The sequence below is a fragment of the Castor canadensis genome, chromosome 5, assembly GCF_047511655.1.
Source record: "Castor canadensis chromosome 5, mCasCan1.hap1v2, whole genome shotgun sequence".
NCBI lineage: Eukaryota > Metazoa > Chordata > Mammalia > Rodentia > Castoridae > Castor > Castor canadensis.
Genome location: NC_133390.1, coordinates 73,096,715 through 73,118,860, shown reverse-complemented (window position 1 = coordinate 73,118,860; position 22,146 = coordinate 73,096,715). Strand labels below are relative to the sequence as shown.

The 22,146-nt window shown below is 40.4% G+C and overlaps 1 protein-coding gene across 10 annotated transcripts in view; it reads left to right on the top strand.

Annotated features, from left to right (window-relative positions):
- The first annotated feature begins 784 nt into the window (after positions 1–784).
- Positions 785–22,146, top strand: part of Znf148 (zinc finger protein 148) — a 115,745-nt gene continuing 94,383 nt past the window's right edge. For 3 of the 10 annotated variants that reach the window (XM_020184190.2, XM_020184186.2, XM_074073348.1), the window contains exon 1: positions 785–1,025. The gene's annotated coding sequence lies outside the window, so the exon portion shown is untranslated. Of the gene's footprint in view, positions 1,026–1,624; positions 1,909–16,864; positions 17,047–17,090; positions 17,110–22,146 lie in introns of those variants that run through there. The other 7 variants (XM_020184188.2, XM_074073353.1, XM_074073351.1 and 4 more) reach the window with 6 other exon arrangements.

Genomic DNA, 22,146 nt, shown 5'->3' with positions numbered 1-22,146 from the left:
GATGAGAACTTGTAAGCCATCACAGTAGGCACAGGCACCTCAAGGCGCTTAATAAACGTTAGTTGAAGGAAGGCATCCTTAAAGTGATCACGATTTGGCCAAGGTCACTTAAAGGGCCCCCAAAGGACAAGACAATTGTGCAGTCTTAGCTCTATATAGCTCATTACCAAGTCTTTGCTGCCACACAGCCCAAGGCTGAGGTTCTAGGTGAACTTAACCAAGACCCTGCCCCAAAGGGTCCAGGGCCGTATCTGTTGATCCTTCCTGCGCTCTCACCTAGCACATGTTTGCAGACACTAACAGGCTTTGCGAGTTTCAAGGGCGCAGGGCATCTTCCGGAAAAGGTGGCATTTGAGGTGGCAGAGGGCTGGGTAAGACGATAAACAAAAAAGCCAAGAAATTCTGGCAGACAACCTTTCACTTAGGTTCCCGCCCTTTACACTTTTCCGGGCCTGAAACGCTCCCGACCCAGGAGTCCTCCACTTCTCGGGGCTCCAGGCATAGCATGAGATTGTAGGGGGGGAGTACCCCCTCCCAAAGCGGTTTCCTTAGTTCCGATCTTCCCCAAGTCGCCTTCCTCTGGGGCCCATCCAGGGGGCCCGCGGCTGGGTGCCAGCTTCTCCAGCCACGCCGCGCTGGTGACACGCAAGCGCCGGAATAGAAGCCACGCTGGGTCTTCCAGCCAGGTCACAGCGCCAGGCGAGGGCAGGCGCCGCCGAGCGCTTCCCGTGTGCAGGGCGTCCCACAATGCACCGCGCCGGCAGTGGCGGCGACCGCGGCGGCGCTCTAGCCGCGGCATGTCTGCTTCTCTACTGCTCTGGGAGGAGGAAGAGAAGGAGGAAGAGGAGGAGGAGGAGGAGGGGGAGGAAGAGGAGAAAGGCGCAGGGGTGGGAGCTGTTGCCGAAGCTGCCACAGCAAAAGTTCTCCCCCCTCCCCCCTTCCCCTCCTCTCCAGGCCCGTAGGAAGGTTAGAGCTGCCGCCGCCTGCAGTCCGTGACCGCGCGACTCGGCGCCCGCCCGCCCGCGGTAAACGCTCGGCCTGGCAGGCCCGGGCCCGGGGGAGGGCGGGGGAGGGGGAGGGGGCGGCGCACGGGGGGAGCGCGCGGCGGTAACGGCCTGACCCCGGGGGGGGAGCGAGCTGCGGCGAGGCTGGGGGCGGCCCGGGGACCGACCGGCCGAGGCCGAGGGCAGCGCAGGGCTGGCTGAGGGGGAAACGAGTGGAAGCAGGGCAAGGATGGTGGGTTGGGGTATTGAGAACGGATAATGACGGGGGTGGCGGAGGCGAGCTGGCGGCCTCCGAGGCCTGAGGGGGGTGTCAGAGGTAGGGAAGGCCGTGGGATGCTCGCGTGGGGCGGCCAGAGGGTGCCAGCTGTGGGTGTGAGCAGGCCAGGGAGACGCCAGGTCTCTTGTGCACCGTGCCTGGTGCAGCGCGTTCTGCACCGCAGGCCTCGGTCGCTGTGGCTGCCCGAGAGTGCTCTTTGGGAGAAGGGAAGGGCAGGGGTTGGAGAAAAGGGAATGCTTGCAGGAAACAGTGGGAGTGTGAAAGCGGGGAGAGAGGCCGGAGGGAAGATGCCGGATAGGTGGAGGAATGCAGGGGGTGGCTGTGGAGGAGTCTTGAGGATTCTGGGGGGTGTTCATTGTGCAGATACGGTAGGTATTTCATTATGGAAAGAACTGAAGCGTTTCTAAAGCAAGGAAAGGAGGCAAATAGGAGTTTCCGCGCATAGAAAGGCGAGCGTTTGAAGCAAGAGGGAGTGCTAAATATTAGAGGAGATGCAGGGAATGCATAATAGAATAGACAGATGTGGCATAATTAACAAATGCTGGCCCAAGGACTACAGAGTTATTCCAGATGGGCCAGGATGGCCTAGTTCCGAACCTGTTTGGGCTCTTCAGTAGATGACATCTGGTAAGTGTGGATCCCGGCAGTGGTTGGGGTCGCTGAGAATTTCGACCCTAGTCTGTAGTTTGGTCGCACTCATTTTTAGTCCCTGGACTAGTAAATACGAAAACCACGGAAACAGACCTTGAGGAAGGGCCTAGCTTCTGGAGATTCTTGCGTCCAAGGAGTTGAGAATTTTAGCAAATTTGAAGTATTGTCACTTACCAGAGGGTGGATGAACACTGTCCAGGCAAATGCTGGAACAGAAATTACTTGGCTTGGCAGTTTCCTTCTTCACTGCCCAGTTTATGTGATCCAGAAGAGCTGGTGCCATATTATTCAGCCTAGATTGCAGCAGACAGATTATAATTAATGGTGGGGGGAGTCCATGCATTATGTCCCTTTGGAGGCTCCATTTATAGCTCATTTGAGTCTTGTTTGTTGGACTGGTTCTGTATACCTCTGGGGTTGGTAAGAGATCTTTTGCCATTCACCATTCCTGATGTACCCTTTCACTGAGACATGATGGTGTTGAAGAAGATATATCTGCCAGCAAAATGTAGGCATGCAGAATGGAGGATCCAGAATATCTGTTTTGGTCTTACGTTGTAAGGAGGTCAGGACTGGTTATCATGAGGTCTAGGGGGACTTTAACAGACTGGATGATTGTAGACCCAGAGTGGAGGGACAGTTAGCATCTCTTTCTCAGGAACTAAACCAAGCTCTCTCTTTTGGATTTGCTGAGCCCACACATGATTTCCAAGTGGGAACTCTGGGTGAGAACCATGTTCTTAAAATTTACATGGATATTATTCACCCTTTGTTATTAGGAAATATTATATACACACTATGTTGTAATATTTCTTCAACTGAAGATGGGGTAATACGTATGTTAAGTATGAAAAATCTTCATGATAGTCAAAGGTGAAGATATAAATGGGGACGATGGAGCAAAATTTGGGAGGGGAAAGGGAAAATTCATTCATTCATTCAATTAGCAAATAGCTCTAAGGAAGGATGCTAATTTATAGCATTAATGTAGAGAGGAGATTTCTTTTATTGCATATTTTCCTATAGAAATAATTCAGGATTGTTACTTTAAAACTTTGGAAAACTTTCGTTAGTACATTTAGATATACTCCTTAAAATGGCTTGCTTCTGTTACCTAGTGTATGTGCTTGTTTTTATTGTCATCACAGTATGAGAGAGCAAGTTTTCCCTCCCTTCACCTCACTAGTACCGTATATTTGCTCTTCTGTTGTAAGTGTAATGCACTTAAACATAGTATGACATTGTTTTTTTTCACCTTTTAGATAATGAAGTAATACATTATATAATTTTAAAAATTGTTCTGAGGGGACTTAAAATGATAATCAGTAGCTTCCCTCTCTTACCTGTCCATTGCTGTGTCTTAGGCTGTATCTTTTGACTTCTCCATTTATGCTTTTCTCCAGGTTTCTAAATGGTAGGCATATGCCTTTTTTTTTTTTTTGTTGTTTTGTTTTGTTTTGGAGACAGGGTTTCACCATGTGGCCCAGTTTGACCTCCAACTTGTTATGCAGCCCAGGCTGGTATCAAACTGTTCTCCTGCCTCAGCCTCCTGAGTGCCAGAATCACAGGCAGACACCACCATGCATGGCTTCAGTAGTTCTTGGTTTATTAAAATGACATTATCAAGGAGTCAGAATTGGTGTTATTGGCATTACCCTCTTTTTCCTCCTCTTTTGTGATCTCTATAGTTATTATTTTTGTTCTTTTATTTGATTTCTTATATCTTTAAATAATAGATTTAAAACTTTGTTTTATAGCCCAACAACTTTAGGCTGTATCTTTTGACTTCCCCCATTCTGTTAGGTGAGAGAGACTTCAGACTAGGAGGACTCTGCTGAAGTAGAGAGAAGGATTTAGAATTAGGCTGGAAATACTGGGTGAGATGATAACGGGAAGTTTGGATGGACGTAAGGAAGACTGTTGTAGGAAACACTATCTTTTCAACATTAAATTCTCTGGTTAGAGATGAGGAGGAGTTGCTTGACAGTGATAATTGTTCATTTTGGAATTAGTAACCAGGCTGCAGTATTTTTTGACATTCTTCTGGAGAGTATTAGTGCATGGAATCTAGAAATGTATTAAAATGACCCCTGGATGTTCTTTCCAGGCTTCTATGGGAATTCTGTTTATTTATTTATTTTGAAACAAGGTCTCAGGAATCTTTCTGCCTCATCCTCTAGAGTGCTGGGATTATTGGCACGCCCCACGACACCTGGCTGCAATTCTTGTCTTTAACAAGGAATGGATTAACCAGGACCTGTGGTTTTTGTTTTTTTAGGGGCTGGAAGAAGGATATGGAAATGTGATACGGGGAGGAAGAAAATGAGGGATAGGATTTGATGGAAGTGGTGACAATTTGGGGGGAGGGAAGGGTTGCTGAAGAAAAAAATAAAGAATCTGAGGATATTTTGATATAGCTGATGTGAAGAATTACCTTCTAGTGGTAAGACAGATTTATGGTAGTTATATGGAAGTGAACATATTTAAGTCACTAATACAATGGGGATGTGGGGGAAAAACTATGATGGTCATTTATTAGGACAGTTATAAAGTATTAGTGGTTTTGAAATTTGTATATGGGGTGCATGTCAGCGTGATGGACATGGAGGGGGATAGAAAGATACTGCTCCATTTCTTTTTTATTAGCATGTCTTAATAGTACCGGGGTTTCATTGTGATAATTCTATACATGGAACAAGTTCACCTCCTCTATTATATTCCCCTAACATTGTTCTACTACTTTTAGGAAGTCTTGTTTAAGTAACTGCACCTCTTGAAAGGCTTTCTTACTCTTAACAAAAGTATTCTTTAACATGTAGATTTGTACTACTAAATTTTGTATTTGCTTATGAGAATTATTCTTTGTTTTACAAAATGGTAACTAAATTGTGACATGCTCAGAGCTGAGACTATTTAATCTCTGGGGAAACTCAACAGTTTGTTTCTAGTGAGTTTAATACTTATTGAGTGACTGCTAGAAGGTAATACTCACTGTTAGTGATAATAGTGGACTGCATGAAATTGCTGACTACTGTAGAAGTATTGTAGGCAAAAGTGGTATGTCTGTGTGTTTGAGAGAGTGAAGGACAGAAGGGATATCTGACTATGGAGGGCCTTTTGATTAAGGGAAGAAGAGAATGAGTTAGAATGGAACTGTAATAATCCTGCAGAAACATTGAAAGGTTGAGATTAAATTGTTTTTTCTAATCTGAAGCTTGTTTAATCTGGAGTAAATCTGTTCTGGAGCAGGGCACTGGTTTTAATGTGGATTTTCTTTTTTCTTTTCCTCTTATTCTCCTCTTCTTTTCTCTCCTTTTCCTTTCCTTTCTTTTTTTAGACAGGGTCTTGCTATGTAGGAAGCTCAGACTTACCTTGAATTCACTATGTAACCCATGCTGACCTGTGAGATTCTTGTGTGCCAGCCTCCCCAAGCGTGCACCACCATGCCCTGTCTTCTCTAGCTGTTTTAAGAATCTGATTTAAACTGAGCATGGTGGTACATGCCTGTAACCCCAGCACTCAGGAGGCTGAGACAGACAGATGGAGAGTTCGAGGCCAGCCTGGGCTAAATAGCCAGACCCTGTGTCTTAAAGCAAAAAAACAAAATAAATCCCCCTCCAACAAATCTTGATTTAATTCATTATTAGGGCAACAATTAATTTATAATTAATGAGTTAGATGAGGTTTCTTCCCTCAAGGAATTTACAGTATTTACATTCTTTTAGGGGGGAAAAGTAGTTGTGAAATAATTCAGTAACAGTGTAAGATTTCAGAAAATTGATTTTTTAAAAACAAACATCTCTGGATGAGAATTGTATTTTGGTAGTAACTTTCAGTAGTGGTGTTGAGAACTTTTTTGGGGCACTTTTTTCTGAACTACCTTAGAGTCCCTAGCACCATTTAGTACAATTTTTTTTTTTTAATTGAGTACCTCTTGTGTGCTGTTGAGAAGGGTCTTATAAAGTTGAGTAAAACATGGTCCCTATTCATTAGGAGTTTGGAAATCTGCTAGATGGCACATTGATAAATAATACAAGACATGGTGTTATTCTGGAATGCTCATGGTGACAAGTCTTTTTACTTGGAAAGATTTTTAAGTTTTAGAATACTGAAGATAGTCATTGTCATTGTCATTCTCATTCAGTCTATTGAAAGTGTATTCCTTTCCTAATAAGCTTTACTATTAGTTTCACTGCAAAAAAAATTGCTGAAGACAGTTAATATCAGAGAGACTAAATAAAGAATAGTTTTACTTTCATTAAGTAGTCAAAGAAATGGAAATGATTTTCTTGATTGACTTACCAACTGACTTTGGAAACCATTACCAAAGAGGAAGTTGGAAATATTTTTGACAGTGATGACCACTTCATATTAGTTAGGTACTCAATAAGTGTTGGTTGACTGTATCGGATGGTTGGATGGATGGAGTGAATAAATAAGTGATAAGTCCCCATTTTAAATGTCCATTTTAAAGTCCTCTTATAAAAATAAATAAACAAATAAATAAAGTCCTCTTATTCACAGATTTGAATATGTAAATAAATTCTGGGTATGTTTGTTTATGATTTCATTATGGTTCAGCAAGATACATTTATGATTAAGTTCACAAATGAGTTTTGCAGACTAAAGTGCTATAGGAGTTCAGAGAATGGAAAAATGGAGAATATTGGCAAAGGTTTGGGGAAAGGATTAAGTAGACCATACTTTAGCTAGATATTTGAAAGAATTCCTCAGGGATTTTAGAGAAGAACTAAATGGCTCCAAATTTCCCTCGTAGCCTTAGAATGAACCTAGAGTCAGGATCTATTTTTGTCTGAATGCTTTCTGCCTTTTTCATTTTAGCTACTCCTACTAGTTTGTTTCTTTTCAAATTTGCATTTGTTGATTAGATGTTGAGCCCATTGCAACAACTGTGTGGTCTATTTCCATCTGTGTCCAGTGTAACTTTTAGTTTGTCCTTTTCTTAGTCTGTACCCTGCATATTCCTTGGTCTTTGTGAGTGAAGAGTATGAGTCAACTTGTCCCTGTTATCCTGGCATTTTCCTGTATTCTTTTCTCAGAGCTGCTTTCTGAATTACAGAATAGAACAGACAGAACTGAGGGCAGGTGTCCAGTGGATGGATGTATGCTCGTTGGATAAATGAGTGAATGAGAAGGCATTTGAGATAATGTAGAAGGTCTGAATTATCTGTATATTTTCTGTTTCTATTTCATTTATTTATTTATTTATAACTTGTCTATACAGGATGTAATGGTGCTGATAAGAATATGTGTACTAGAAATGAATTGAAATAATTGGAGGAGATCTAGTTGAAGAGAAAATGAAGAAGGAAAAATCTCTTTGAAGAACTTAAGATCAATCAATATGGATGTTAGGGAACTAGAATTTAAAGTGAAAGATAAGCAGATAGGGAAGAAAGTGATGGATGATTGTAAAGAAGAGAAGATTATTAAAATAGGTTATGTTTGGAGAAAGCATGAGAAGAATGGAAGGTAAAGAAAATTGTTTGAAAGGGCTGTTTTGAGGAGGAAGATGGCAAAGCTGTTTGAAGGATAAAAATTAAGTTTGGAATTAGTAGGATTGATGTGATTTATAGTTGAGGGTTTCAGAAAATGTTGGGATGAATTTTCTTTATTTGACATAAAATGTGCATCGGTTATATGCAATAGCATTGTTTGATGTAGCCAGGAATAAATCCTTTGGCAAAGCTAGACTTGTACACAAATACCTATGGTACGATCACAAGTGTAGCATAAAAAAATATTCAGTATTAGTGAAGTTACAAAGTAGAGAACATAGTTGACTAGGGGAGAACCTGGAACTGCATTTTAATATCATAGGTGTGGAATTTGAAAGCCTGGAATGATGGCACATGCCAGCACTGGAGAAGTTTTGTATGTGTGTAAAAACTTTTCATAATACAGTGACTATCCTTACATGTTGATGAGCTTGGATTTTATGTATTCTAAAACACAATGTAAAACAAGAAAGCAAAGCTGGCAGGTGGGGGAAGAAGCTAGTTGTTATCTGTTATACTGATTTCATGAGTAATTAATAATTCATCACAACCTATAGTTTGGAAGAGAGAGTGAGTTCATGAATAGGGCATAATATGATAAAAGGTAGGAAGAGTCAGTTTGGATTGGGTAGAAAATGGATGACCTCTAAAGGTGAGCTAAGTAGTTTGTATTTGATAGGACATAGTGGTATGAATAGTAAGCAAACAAAAGCTGGGTTTTAGTCTTGGCCTTTCTATTTATCCACTCCTATGATTATGGGGAATTACTTGCTTTTCGAGTCTCAGTTTTCTCATCAGGAAATTAATGATCATTATACCTTTCTGACAAGGGTTGTTTTGAGGATTAAAATATGTTAACAGGATTAAAGTATGTTAGTATGTATCATTAATGTATAGCTATTGAACTTTTTGAGTAGAGAATTGAGCCAAGGTCTTTCTATATGTATGTATGTACAAATATATATGATATATTTTTCTTTTGCAATAGTGAGAATTGAACCCAGGGTACACAGTAGGTAAGAGCTCTACTACCAAGCTTTATCTCCAGCCCTAGATCATTTAGTCTGACAATAGCTGTACCATACCGAATTGGGGACAGTGTGGTGGTAGAGTAAGGTTGGAGGTGAGAAGACTAGTTAGGAGGCTCCTAGATAAACCAAGTAGGGCTTGAATTAGTTGGGTAGCAGTAAGATTAGAAATGAAGGGAGGTAGAGAGACTGGAATGACTAGAAAAATTCAAATGGCATTGTATTTTTGGATAGTATAGTGGGGATACATCAGAGTAGATAGTACAGCTTCTTTCATGTACTAGGTGCTCAATTATTTGTTGAATGATTAAATATGTAAACTGGAATGAATTGTGAGTAGAGACAATAATGGATGGGTATGAGAAGGAGGGAATAGATTACAGGGTGCTTTATCAGCTGCCAGAATTTGCTGGCTTAGGGAATATTTTTGTATACCATGTGCAAAGTTCCATGGTAAGCAATGTGAAGGATACACGCAGGACACGTGTTTATATGTGGCACAGTCTGTGTTCTTCATGAATTCATCTGGGACAAAAATGCATGTGCTCTGACTGCGACACAAGTGTTAGGACAGCTTTGGTGAGGGTGGGCTTTGTGGAGCAATTGCTGTGTAGCTTAGACCTTGAAGAATAAGCAGGATTATAGTAGGCAGGACGGTGAGGATAGCATTCCTAGAGGAGGGAGTAATATGAGTGTCAGTGAGAAAAGTATTGAGTATGTTTCGGGGTTGGTGGTTTAGATTAATTAGAGCTCATGCTGAGGGATGTAGAGAAATAAAGCTAGAAAATAGCAGGTGGAAGATCTCAAAATCCAGACAATTGATTTTTAAAATGTTATATATTGAGATATGATATACACAGTAAAATACTCTAGTCCTAAAAGTATGGGGTAATGAATTTTTTTTCTTCCTTTTCCCTTCAGGATAATGGATTTTTCTTAAGCGTACATTTATGTAGCCACCACCCAGCTCAATATACAAAACATTTCTAACATCCCAGAAGGTTCTGTAATGTGTCACCTTCAAGTTGATGTTTCCTCCAACCCACAGTAATTATTGCTCTGACCTCTATCATAACAGTAGTTCTGTGTTTTTGTAACTTCATATACGTGGAATCATACATCTCTGTCTGGTTTCTTTTGCTCAGCATTATGTCTCTGAGATTCCTCTAAGGTTGCATATAGCAGTAGTTCATTCCTTTCCTTAATTTTTTGTAGTACTAGGAGTTAAATTCAGGGCCTCATGCTTTCTAGGCAGGTGCTCTACCACTTGAGCTACTCCTCCTTGGAATTCCATTGTGTGAGTATACCACAGTATATTTATCCATTCCATGATTGTTTGACAGTTAAACAATTTCTCTTTCTGTGAAGTCTAAGGCTTTTAAATTTGACTCAAGATTCACTGTGGAGCCATTGATGATTTTCAAATGGGGAAATGAAGAGGTTTAAAAATGCTAACACCCCCCGTAGCCCATGGAGGAGAACTTGGTAATTGGGAGACAGAGATAGAAGGTATGGAAAATGTGTTAAGTATTTGAGGATCTAAGTTGGCACAATGGGAGTGGGAATATAAAGGAAGGAATAGATACAAGAAATATCTCAAAGAAAGAATGGAAATGGCCAGGCGTGATGGTACACATATGTAACCTTGTTACCCAAGAAGCAGAGATAGGAGATTGGAGGCCAGCCTGGGCTGCTTAGGAGTTGGAGATCAGCCTCAGCTACAGAGCAAGACACTGTCTCAAAATGAAAAAAATAAAAGGCTTTGATGGCAAATGGGTTTTTGAGAAACAGTGAAGAAAAAGAAAAGCTAAGGGAAGGTCTAGGGCTTATAACCTGGATGACTGAGAATTGTGGTGCTGTTAACAGAAATTAATTGATTTAGTTAGCAGAGTTATTTTGGTGTTTTAAGACACATTGACCACTGTGTGAGGCACCAGATGGAAGTGTGGGGGAAAGGGGGGGTTATTATCTAGCAAGAGTTAAAAATACTGGGTTGGAGCTGAGGAAAGAGATCCAGTAGAGATTTGGGAATACATACATTAAGTTGATAATTAAAGCTACTAAATCTGGATTTGGTAGGGAGGTGATGGTTATGAAATTATTTGGACTGATAATTGAAGTGCTAATTGAAGCAGTAAATCGAGTCTAGTTAAAAAGAAATCAATATGCTAATTCCTTAGGAATAATCTAGTTTGTAGTGGAGGGTGGTGGTTTAAAGATTATTTTTGTTAGTTGGGGGAAGATTTTCACATGAGGAAGAAAAGGTAGGTGCAGTGGTAAGTGATGAGACCTTAATGGGGAGAGAATTTATAGTTTCAGGACAGAACTTGGGAAAATACCCAATCGGCCTAAGAAGAAGAGCAGTAGATTTTTGAGACAGAAGCAACTAGAGAGTTCAGAGTAGAATCTTGTACCAAGAATCAAGTACAAGTTTTGTTTTTTGTTTGTTTTGAACTCAGGACTTCATACTTGCAAAGCAAGCGCTCTACTGCTTGAGCCACACCTCCTAAATCTGTTTTGTTCTGGTTATTTTGAAGATGAGGTCTTGAAAACTGTTAGCCTGGGCTGGCCTTGAACTATGATCCTCCTTATCTCAGTCTCTCAAGCAGCTGGGATTATAGGCATGAGCCACCCACACCCAGCAAGTGCAAGAATGTATGGAGTACAATCATGTCTCTACAAACCAAGGTAGATAGATCAAGTGTCTTTGCCAAACACATGGTGGGTTATAAGGGGTCATAACATTTTTTACATAGAATATTTTATCTCCATCCCTCCCTCCAGTCCTCCCCCACAACCCTCCCTTCTCTTCCCTTCCTTTTCTTTCTTCCTTTCCCTTTTTCTTTTGTGGTCTTGAAGACAGCAGTTCAGACACCAGAGTGTATGGAGGTTTTCTCAGAGGGTTGGAAGAGTATGGAAGCAATGAATGTAAGAATTGTATTAAGAAGTTTAGTTTAAAATTCTCCCAAAACTAATGAACCAATAAAGAAATGGGCACGTGAACTAAACAGAACTTTCTCAAAAGAAGAAATTCAAATGGCCAGAAAACACATGAAAAAATGCTCACCATCTCTAGCAATAAAGGAAATGCAAATTAAAACTACGCTAAGATTCCACCTCACCCCTGTTAGAATAGCCATCATCAGCAACACCACCAACAACAGGTGTTGGCGAGGATGCGGGGAAAAAGGAACCCTCTTAACACTGTTGGTGGGAATGTAGACTAGTACAACCACTCTGGAAAAAAATTTGGAGGCTACTTAAAAAGCTAGACATCGATCTACCATTTGATCCAGTAATACCACTCTTGGGGGTATACCCAAAAGACTGTGACACAGGTTACTCCAGAGGCACCTGCACACCCATGTTTATTGCGGCACTATTCACAATAGCCAAGTTATGGAAACAGCCAAGATGCCCCAGCCCTGACGAATGGATTAAGAAAATGTGGTATCTATACACAATGGAATTTTATGCAGCCATGAAGAAGAACGAAATGTTATCATTCGCTGGTAAATGGATGGAATTGGAGAACATCATTCTGAGTGAGGTTAGCCTGGTCCAAAAGACCAAAAATCGTATGTTCTCCCTCATATGTGGACATTAGATCAAGGGCAAACACAACAATGGGATTGGACTATGAGCACATGATAAAAGCGAGAGCACACAAGGGAGGGGTGAGGATAGGTAAGACACCTAAAAAATTAGCTAGCATTTGTTGCCCTCAACGCAGAGAAACTAAAGCAGATACCTTAAAAGCAACTGAGGCCAATAGGAAAAGGGGAACAGGTACTAGAGAAAAGGTTAGTTCAAGAAGAATTAACCTAGAAGGTAACACCCACGCACAGGAAATCAATGTGAGTCAATGCCCTGTATAGCTATCCTTATCTCAACCAGCAAAAACCCTTGTTCCTTCCTAGTATTGCTTATACTCTCTCTTCAACAAAGTTAGAAATAAGGGCAAAATATTTTCTGCTGGGTATTGAGTGGGGGGAGAGGGAGGGGGCGGAGTAGGTGGTAAGGGAGGGGGTGGGGGCAGGGGGGAGAAATGACCCAAGCCTTGTATGCACATATGAATAATAAAAGAAAAAGGAAAAAAAAAAACAGAAGTTTAGTTTAGACTAGGAATGTAGCTCACTGGTAGAGTACCTTGCCTAGCATGTGTAAGGCCCTGAGTTTGATCTCCAGCACTGTAAAAAAAAAAAGTTTAAGAAGGAAGAACAACTCTTCAATACTGGAGGCAAGAAGTAACAGATGGATGAAGATACAGTATTTTAGAAGCTGTAAAGAGGATTACAGGTAGAGAAGGTGTGATTTGAGGGGGCTTTATGGAAGGAATTGAGTATTTGACAGGATTAAAGATTTAAATTTGAAAATGATTTAGATTAGTTAATGGGATGGAGAGTTGTATTTAGAATAAATCTCTGGTGGAAGATTTCATGGTTTTTGGTGGTGCTTAACAAAGCCCAGTGTGTGTGGGTTTGGACACATGATGGAGTTGTCTGCCACTGAGGAGACACATGTAGAGAGTACAATGGAAGGTCATGGTATTCTGCAGAGGGCAGCACTGAAATGGCTGATAAGGTTAAGTTATTAGGGAATAAATGAAACTAAATGGCAGAAGAGAGCAGGTATATCACTAGAATACATATGGTTGTGGTTTAAAAAAGGGCATGCCTGAAGTCAGAGCACTTGGAATTGATGGCCTGGTTTTCAGTGTTTATGACTAGCTGAAGTGTAAGATACCAGGTTTAGGAGCTGAGGAAGGTTGGGGTATAGAAAGTTCTTAACCATTACTGAAGTCATTGAGAATATTGGCTGAATATGGGACAAAGCAGAATTGAAGACATTAGCGAAAAAAAGATAGGAGAGTTACTCTAGAGCTTGGTAGATGTTGCAGGAAGAATTGTTTAAGTAAATAATTGGAACTGCAAGGCTTTTTTAGTGATAGAGTAAGGGAGTGGCCCTGGAAAGTAACAAGCAGTAACATCTTTTTATCAAGCTGAAGGAGTAGGAGAATGGTAGAGCTAAACATGGGACATAGTTGTCCAGGAAAAGTCAAGCTTGTGATGAGATGAAATGGTCATAACAAGCCAGGCAAAGAGGTGATAAAATTCCATTTGTGGCATGGGGATTCAGAGAAGTAGATGGATTTGCTACATTTACCAGTTGTTTCATAAACTAAATAATACTTGTAGAATCAAACCATTCATATGCTGATGCAACCATAGTGCTGATTAGAATAATAATATGCTTATATAAATTCAGCTGAGAGATATTTGAGTTAGAAATGAGTTATTAAAAAAAGGTATCAAAGATAAGGTGGAGGTGAAGGCAAAAGATGTTATTTTGTTGACAATAGAACATGAACAAGCCAATAGAAATTAGTGAAAAATGGACTGGAAATGAATGAGGAGTTTGCAGTGGACCTGAATGTGATTAAAAGTAAGATGAAGAGGGAAGGAGTACTTTGCATTAGAGAAAATATTTTACCTAGGAAATAACTACTGTACATAATGAGAAGTCAAAAGTGGAAAGAATGGAATGAATGGTAGGAAGGAGATATCCTGAGGGATCTAAAATGGCCTCTACTCTCTTGCTTGTCATGACTTTGATTCATTTCTTTTCCTTCTTTTTTCTTTTTAAACAAGAAACAGAGACCCTCCCCCTTCCTGATCCTTCTCCCAGTGAGTGGCTGGGACTATAGGTACATGCCACCATACCTGACTTATGTATCTTCATAGTGTTCTTAGGAGTTTGCTTTGTCTTCCCTTTTCACCTGTATATAGATGCTTCCCAAGCACATAATTCAGAATATCCTTTCTTGGCTTTTATCTAGTTCTGGTTTTTCATTTATTGAACATTTTTAAAGGAGCTGTCTTGACAAAATATAGCTTGAACCAAAACTTTGGTAGCTTTTAAAAAAAAAAAAAACCTTCATCATCGTCCACATATTTTTCATTGATGATTATTTAAGACCTGGACCAGACCTCTTACTCTTTTGTTTGCATCTCTTCTCCTAACCTTTAGCTTGTCCCATTCTGTAGTAGTATTCATTTTTGTCAAACTTTGTTTTCTATCATCTTTTCCCTTGTACTATCAAAGATCTGACTCTCAAGTGCTTACCCAACATGGTTTTTAAGATTGTCCATCAGTGCCTTGCTGTGGTTCCAGAAACTGACATTTTTATACCATTAAGGGACCAATGCTGTATGCTCCCTAATATAATTTGCATTATATTCCTTACGTGACTAACCTTCAACCTCAGAGCAAAGAATACCTTCCTACCTTCCCTTTTCAGGTCAGTCTTTTTTTGTTTGTTTGATGGTACTGAGGTTTGAACTCAGGGCCTGTGGTTTACTATGCAGGTGCTCTACCTCTTGAGCCATGCCCCCAGCCTTAGATCTGTTTTTGATGTTAGTTCATGTTTTAGAGGGAGAAACATGAAATGGCACTGAGAAAATTATGACAAAGGCACACAATGCATAGTATTGGTGTTCCATCCCAGTGCAGCTTTCTTCAGGATTAGTTCTAGTATCTAGCCCTGTGGCATTCTTTCTTAACTTCATCTAGTCACTCACCAGATTTAGTAAGAAAGAACCAAGAGTTTGAATGCTTAAGAAGGCGGAGGGATATCACCTTGCTTAGTTCACAAAACTGTGTGTGTGTGGGGGGGGGGTGCTGGGAATGGAACCCAGGGTCATGCACATACTAGGCAGGTACTTCAACCACTGAATGTGTTCCCAGATCTCAGCTCACAAAACTCAGTGGTAACATACAGCAACCTCCTGATGTGGTCTAGAATTGTTTCCAGGACCTGCCTCAGACAGGCAGGTGGGAGTGGGGGTATGTTCTGAATATTTGGGTGAATTGTGTGTGTTAGATGAAGATGGATATCTTAAGGAAGGTGTTGGGGAGGATTATTTTAGAAATGGAAAGAGGTATATTTTAAGTGATAAGTATATAATTTGATACAGATAATTGACTTCAAGATAGGGGTTGGATGCCTAAAAATCTAGGTTGGCATGGAGGGCTTTCCTTTGTAAATTTGAGAGGAGCCAGTATCCAAAGGATTAGAATGAAGCACACACTTGTTCTGCAGGATCTTGAACATGTGTTTGTCATTATGTATAGACTTGTTTGTGTAAATACAAATAATGGTAGAGAGAATTTCTTCATTTGATTAGGTTTTATAATTAGTCTTTAGGGAAATAGGCCTGATAATCCTTGGTTATGAGTGGTTCAAATGAATTGCTAGACCATATTTGGAAAGACTGATGTCAAGTTTTGGTGGGGTTGGGGTGTAACTAGTGGTAGAGACTTTGCATAGCATTTGTGAGGACCTGGGTTTAACTCCCAGCACTACCTTCCCCCCCAAAAAAAAAGTTATGGGGGAGCATGCTTAGAAAGTAGGTTTTTCAGTGGCTCATGGCCTGTAGGGAATAGGTTCACAGAATTTGAGGACAGTTAGAGGTAAATTTGTGTGTTTATCTGAAAAGTATTACTTTTGAGGGAATGAATGAATAGAAAAATGCAGTGTTTGAGAAAGTTATTTATGAATTGGTTTGGTAGGAACTGATAAAAATGATGAAAGTTCCTTTTGGAGAGATTTTGAATAGTTAAGTGGGAGATGTCATTCATGCAGAGAATTACGAAGCTTGTTGATATTAGAAAGGTAAATTTCAAACGAGTAAAATAGAAAGATGGTTTAAAGTTCTTTAGGGGGAAAATAGGTAAAACTAAAATGAGTAAATGAAGGTATGGAGAAGTAAGGAAGGATTAAGGAGCAGGCTGTGTGATGTTAAAGGTTGTGTTCTGTTGAATACTTGTGATGTGTGGTCAGTAAGGAAGAGAGGGTTAAACAGGCTGTGGTTGTTAGGGGTGCGGATTTTTACCAAGGCTAATGAAGCCTAGTTTTATTTCTTAGGAAACCTGGGAAGTAGGCGGGAGCCCTCGTGTTCCGGGTGTTGGACCCCTGACCAGACCTGATCTGGTACACCGCAGGACTTAGCCTGCGCTGGTCTGGGCGCCCGCCGAGTAGCGGCGGGGAGCTGCGTTGGTGTAGGTCGAGCGGAGCCGAACCGAGCCGAGTCGAGTCGAGCCGGGCCGAGCCGAGCCGAGCCGAGCCGAGCCGAGCCGAGCCGAGCCGAGCCGAGCCGAGCCGAGCCGAGCCGGGGGCGGGGTTGGGGGTGGGGTGCTTCGGGTCTCGCGCGCGCGCTCCCAGAATTGAGCGGGCCCGGGGCGCGCGGAGGGGCCGGGAGGAGGGGCTTTCGCAGAGCGTGCAAACAACTCTGCACTCGGCTCCCACGGCCTCCTTTTGTTGTGTGTGGGGAGCGCGTGTGCGCGCAGGCATGCGCCTGGGCAGGAGGCGCTGCGGGGCGTCCTGAAGCCAGCACTCTTCAGGGCGGCCGCGCGCCGGCCTCCGCAGCCCCCGACGCCGCGTCTTCCGGGCGAGCTCCGCAGCCCACTGCGCGATGGGGAGCTCCGTCAGTGCTCCTCGGAAGCCAACAAGTGTCTGCCTGGCAGCCGGGCTGCCGAAGCCCAATGGACCTCCCTCTCCCCAGGTCGTTTGTATAAGTCCTGTAGCGGGCTGCATTGTACTTTACTACGGTTTTGTGGTCCGCGAAAAGGTCAGGCTTGGAACTTGGTCTACTAGACAAGAGAAAAAAATGTATGCCTAACCTTTTATTGAGTGCCCTAGCAAAACCTGCATGTTTAGTGGTGAGAATGGTTCTGAGGCCTTTGCAGAATTAAGCTGTGGGACACTTTTGCTCTCGACTGCGTAGCACTTTTTACAGTGGTGCCAGGAAATAACTACTTGTATACTGAACGAAAAGCTAAAGTTAAGACATGCAAAGTTGAAGCCCTTCCCCACAGCTTGAATTTAAAACAGGCCTTTTGTTTAGCATATTTATTATGACTTGTTCAGTTTGCAGATAAAATTTTGCAAAACCAGGCATGGTGTGATTTACAAAAGACTGTCTTACTAATTTTATAGAGGGCAGTGGTAAAGGCACTTCAGAGTTTTACAGTTTCAAGTATGCTAAATGTTTCTATAAATAAAATTCCATTCAGATTTTTACATTTTTAGATTGTTAAAAAATCTGTTTACAGTTTTACTTTAGGTGTAGGAGGACGTCCTGAGTTTCTTGCTTGTTTCTGGGCAGATTTTCAATGTTGTCAGCATGGTATGGGTGTAGAATCTTAACCTGAGTGAATAATTTGTTTGAGATTACCAGTTTGTTTTGCAGCTGGGAATAGACTCTGGGTCTCTTATTCCCAGTCTGGTGACCTATCCAAGAATAGACTAATGAAACTGGGTATTTGTCTGTTTGGAGGAAAATAGGGCTGAGTTGGTTTTATAGGCAGTACTAAAGAGCTAAAAAATGAATGTGCCAACTTTTAATTACCTGTTGAAATGTTTATGCTTAAATGTAATTTTTCTGTTGGATTTCTTTGATCTGTTTTTAAAGACATAATGGATTTGAGGCTACACCTCAATATTAGTTACTTTAATAGGATTTGTACCCGTATTCAGTCAAAATAGATGCTTATAAGTATTTAGCTGCTGGGTGGATGTGTTTTTCATGTGGATTTTCTCAATGGTTAAAGAATAGCAAGCAACTTGAAAGTTTAGCCTTCTCAAAAATGCTAGGAAGAAGCAGAATTATGTTAACTTCATTCATCTCTGTTTAAAACCTTTTGGGCTGGAGTGGTGGACCACTCTTGTAATCCCAGCACTCAGGAGGCTGAGGCAGGAAGATCTGGAGTTGCAGGCCAGTTTGGGCTACAATAGCAAGACTGTCTCAAAACAAAAACAAAACCTTTGGACCTCTTTATTGAGGATGCTTAACAAAGTGTAGACAGAATACCTGTGGATTTTCCCTACAATGTCATACACTGTTATTTTTATTGTTATACACTGGCCACACACAGCAATATTTGATTAATTATTTTTTTTTTTAGTCAGCCTCAAACAAAAGAGTGCAGTGTCTTTTATAGTATCTGAGTTGCAATTGGATCTTTTCATTTTGTTAGAAAACACTCCTAGACTTTATGTCTTTCCTCCTATATCACAAAACAGAAACAGTCTTCTTCCTTCCTGTCTTAAAATCCTTGGAGCGTTTTAATCTTAACACAGTGGTTCTCAAAACAGAGGTAATTTTGGCAATGTTGGGAGACAGTTTTTGGTTGTCCTTCTGGGAAATTTTGCTAGCTTCTGATGGGTAGATGCTAAACATCCCACAGTGCACATGATAGCCTCTACAAAAAATTACCCAGGTCAATGTCAGTACTGCCAGTGTTGAGAAACCCTGATCTAATATTTTGAGAATAATTCCTTCAAATGATTTAAACTTTGAAAGTTATTTAGAATGTAATTGGTATCTCTAATATCATGTATTATAGTCTTATGCAAAAGTTGTCGTTAGAATGATTTTGGCTCAAATATATTAGAACACAAGATTTTGGAAACTGGAAGCTCCAGTTTGTAGATGAGGAAACAGCTTGAGAGACTGTGACTTATCTAGGGTCCCCCAGATAATCTCTTGTTATTTCAACAATAATTTAGTTTTAGTTCAGTTCACTTACTTTAATCAGATTACTGAGGGAAAGGGTATTATATAATTTATGCTAGATAACAATTACATTTAAATCAAAATTTTGAGAAATATTCTTGGTGACAAGTATTCTTTTTCAGTGATTTGTTACTTTTTTAGATTCACATCTATTTGAATTCTTCAGCATAGTATTGTAACTATCATAAAGTTTTTAGTATCTGCTTTTTAATAAAATGTTTGAAAAGTACAATGTAAAATTAATCATAATAATAGGCAAATTTTCTTTTCTTTCTTTTTTTTTTTTTCTTTTGTTGTTGAGTTGGGGTCCTCAACTCCAGGGCTCAAGTGATCCTCTCACCTCAGCCTCTTGAATAGCTAGAACTGTAGGTACGTGGCACTATGCCTAGTTTAGGCAAAATTCCTAATGTAAACCCATCTGGACTTATTAAAACATCTTAGGGTATCTTGACTATACACTTTTGTTCTGTTGTGTGAAGATTACTATAATGGTAACTTAACTGCTGATTATAAATCTGTCTTAGCAGACTTCCTTTGGTTAATTTTAGAAAAAGATTCAGGTGAAATGTAATTAGGTGAGATTCAGATTGGATGTCTGGGTGAAATATTTTCAAATTAGTTAAGCAGTGTATTTTTAGAGGAAGTAACAATAGGGTTCTTTTTGTGTTTTAATTTTTTTCCTGCAGTACTACCTTTTCAAAAAATGAGTAAGACAAAGAGAATGTGTCTTTAGAAAATTTTTATTTTTTGATTTTTTGAGGTACTGGGGTTTGAACTCAGGGCTTCATCCTTGCTAGATAAGTGCTCTACCACTTGAGCCACTCTACTTTTTTGTGATGGTTTTTTCAAGATAGGATCTGGAGAACTATTTGGCCATGCTGATCTCTGCCTCCTGAGTAGCTAGTGTTATAGGTGTGAGTCACTGATACCCAGCCAAAAACTTTATTTATTTATTTATTTTTGATACAGGATCTCACTATGTAATTCAGGCTGGTTTTGAACTCACTGTGTAGCCTAGGTTGGCCTTGAATTCAAGATCCTCCTGCCTCAGCTTCCTCAGTGCTGAGATTTCAGGTATGTACCACCACACCTGGTATAAAAATTCTTTTATGTAAGAAATTTATTTTACAGACTTGAAATGCATGTTAACAAAAATAGGAATAAAAATAAGAGGAGCTGCTGTTAATATTTTGGTATAAATATGTGCACACCTGCTTTGGAAGCATGAAGCCTGAGTTCAAACCCCAGACACACACACACACACACACACCACCCCCCCCCCCCCCGCAAAACCAGAAAGTTAGCATTTGTTTATTGCTGTTAACCAGACTACTACATTTACACAGTTCTTACCATTTTTTAACCTGTAATCATTTGTGTGTGTGTGTATTTCTATGCAATTTTATCTCATATTTAAATTTATATAACTACTATCACAAGGAAAATACAGAATTATTGAATCACCGCAAAGGAAAACCCTTTTGCCACCCCTTTAAATTCATACTTCACCATCCCCCGTCCCCTGCAACCTGCTCTCTAGCGCTATAGTTTTGTCATTTCCAGAATGGAATATGGTGATATAGTAGACATATTTTGTCTAGTCATTCTCCTGTTGAAGGGCTTTTGGTATATACCAGTGTTTTGTTATTAAGATCAAAGGAGCTACGAACATTGTGTGCAGGATTTCACTTAAACCGAAGTTTTCATTTTTCTGAGAAATGTCCAAGAATGAGATTGCTGGGTTGTATGGTAAGAGCATATTGAGTTCCTTAAAAACTTCCAAACTCCTACAGGGATGTAGCTCAGTAATAAGAGTACTACTACCCTAGCAAGGGTGAGGCCTTGTTGGGGGAGGAGCATAATTTCCAAACTGTACTGTTTTTCAGAGTGACTGTACCATTTTACATGGAGATCAGTAATGTATGAGATTGGTATTGCTATTTTAAAATTTCAACTGTGATAGTTTAATTTTAATTTGCATTTCTCTGATGGCTGATAACCCCATACTGGGGTTTGAACACAGGACATGCTTGCTCTTGAGCCATACTACTGATCCTTTTTGCTTTCAGTTTTTCAGATAGAATCTTCAGCTAACTCTGCCTGGGCTGGCTTCTAGCTGTGATCCTCTTGGCTCTGCCTCCTGAGTAGCTGGGACCCACAGCCCTAGGATATATTTTTTTACTATTGAGGTTTTTTTTTTTTTTTTTTGGTGGCACTGGGGTTTGAACTCAGGACCTCATACTTGCTAGGTGGGTGTTCCTATTGCTTGAACCACTCCACCAGCCCTACTATTGAGCTTTGAGAGTTCTTTATATAGTCTAGATTTAAGACTTTTTGTTAAGTATCATTGCAGATATTTTCTCTTAGTTTATATAAGCAGTGTAGACTGATCAAATTATCATTTCATTTAACACTTTTTATCTTAAAGTCTTTTTCAGGGAAACTTTCAATTATCATATTGTACTGGGAGTACATTGTGACATTTACAAAAGTACTTACAATATTTCTTAGTGAAATTACTTCCTCCATCATTCATTATTTTCCTTTATCTCCCCTCCATTCTTAGAAGTTTCAGTAGGTCTCATTTTTTTTCCATGTTCATACACGAGTACGTAATATTCACGCTCAGATTTACCGTCCCACACCCTTTCCTTATATCTTCTACCCTATCACTGGTACCAAAACCCCCAGACAGGACCTGTTTTAACCTTCCTATTCTCCAATTTTGAAAAAAGACATTTTTGTTTAAGATAAAGAGAGTTTCATTATGGCATTTCCATGTTATATGTATTATATCTCAAATTGGTTCATCTCAGGGAAATATTTGTAATAGTGATGAAGTCCAGTTTATTTTCTTCTATGGAGCATGCCTTTGATGCCATGTCCAACAACCCTTTGCTTAGGTTCTAAAGGATTTCTCCTGTGTTATCTTCTATAAGTTCTCAACTTTTGTATTTTATATTTAAATTTACAATCCATTTTGAATTAGTTTTTGGATATGGTTGTGAGGTTTAGGTAGAGTCTTTTTTTTTTTTTGCCTCTGGATATCCAGTTGTTTAGCACTGCTTGTTGGAAAGCTACCCTTCCTCT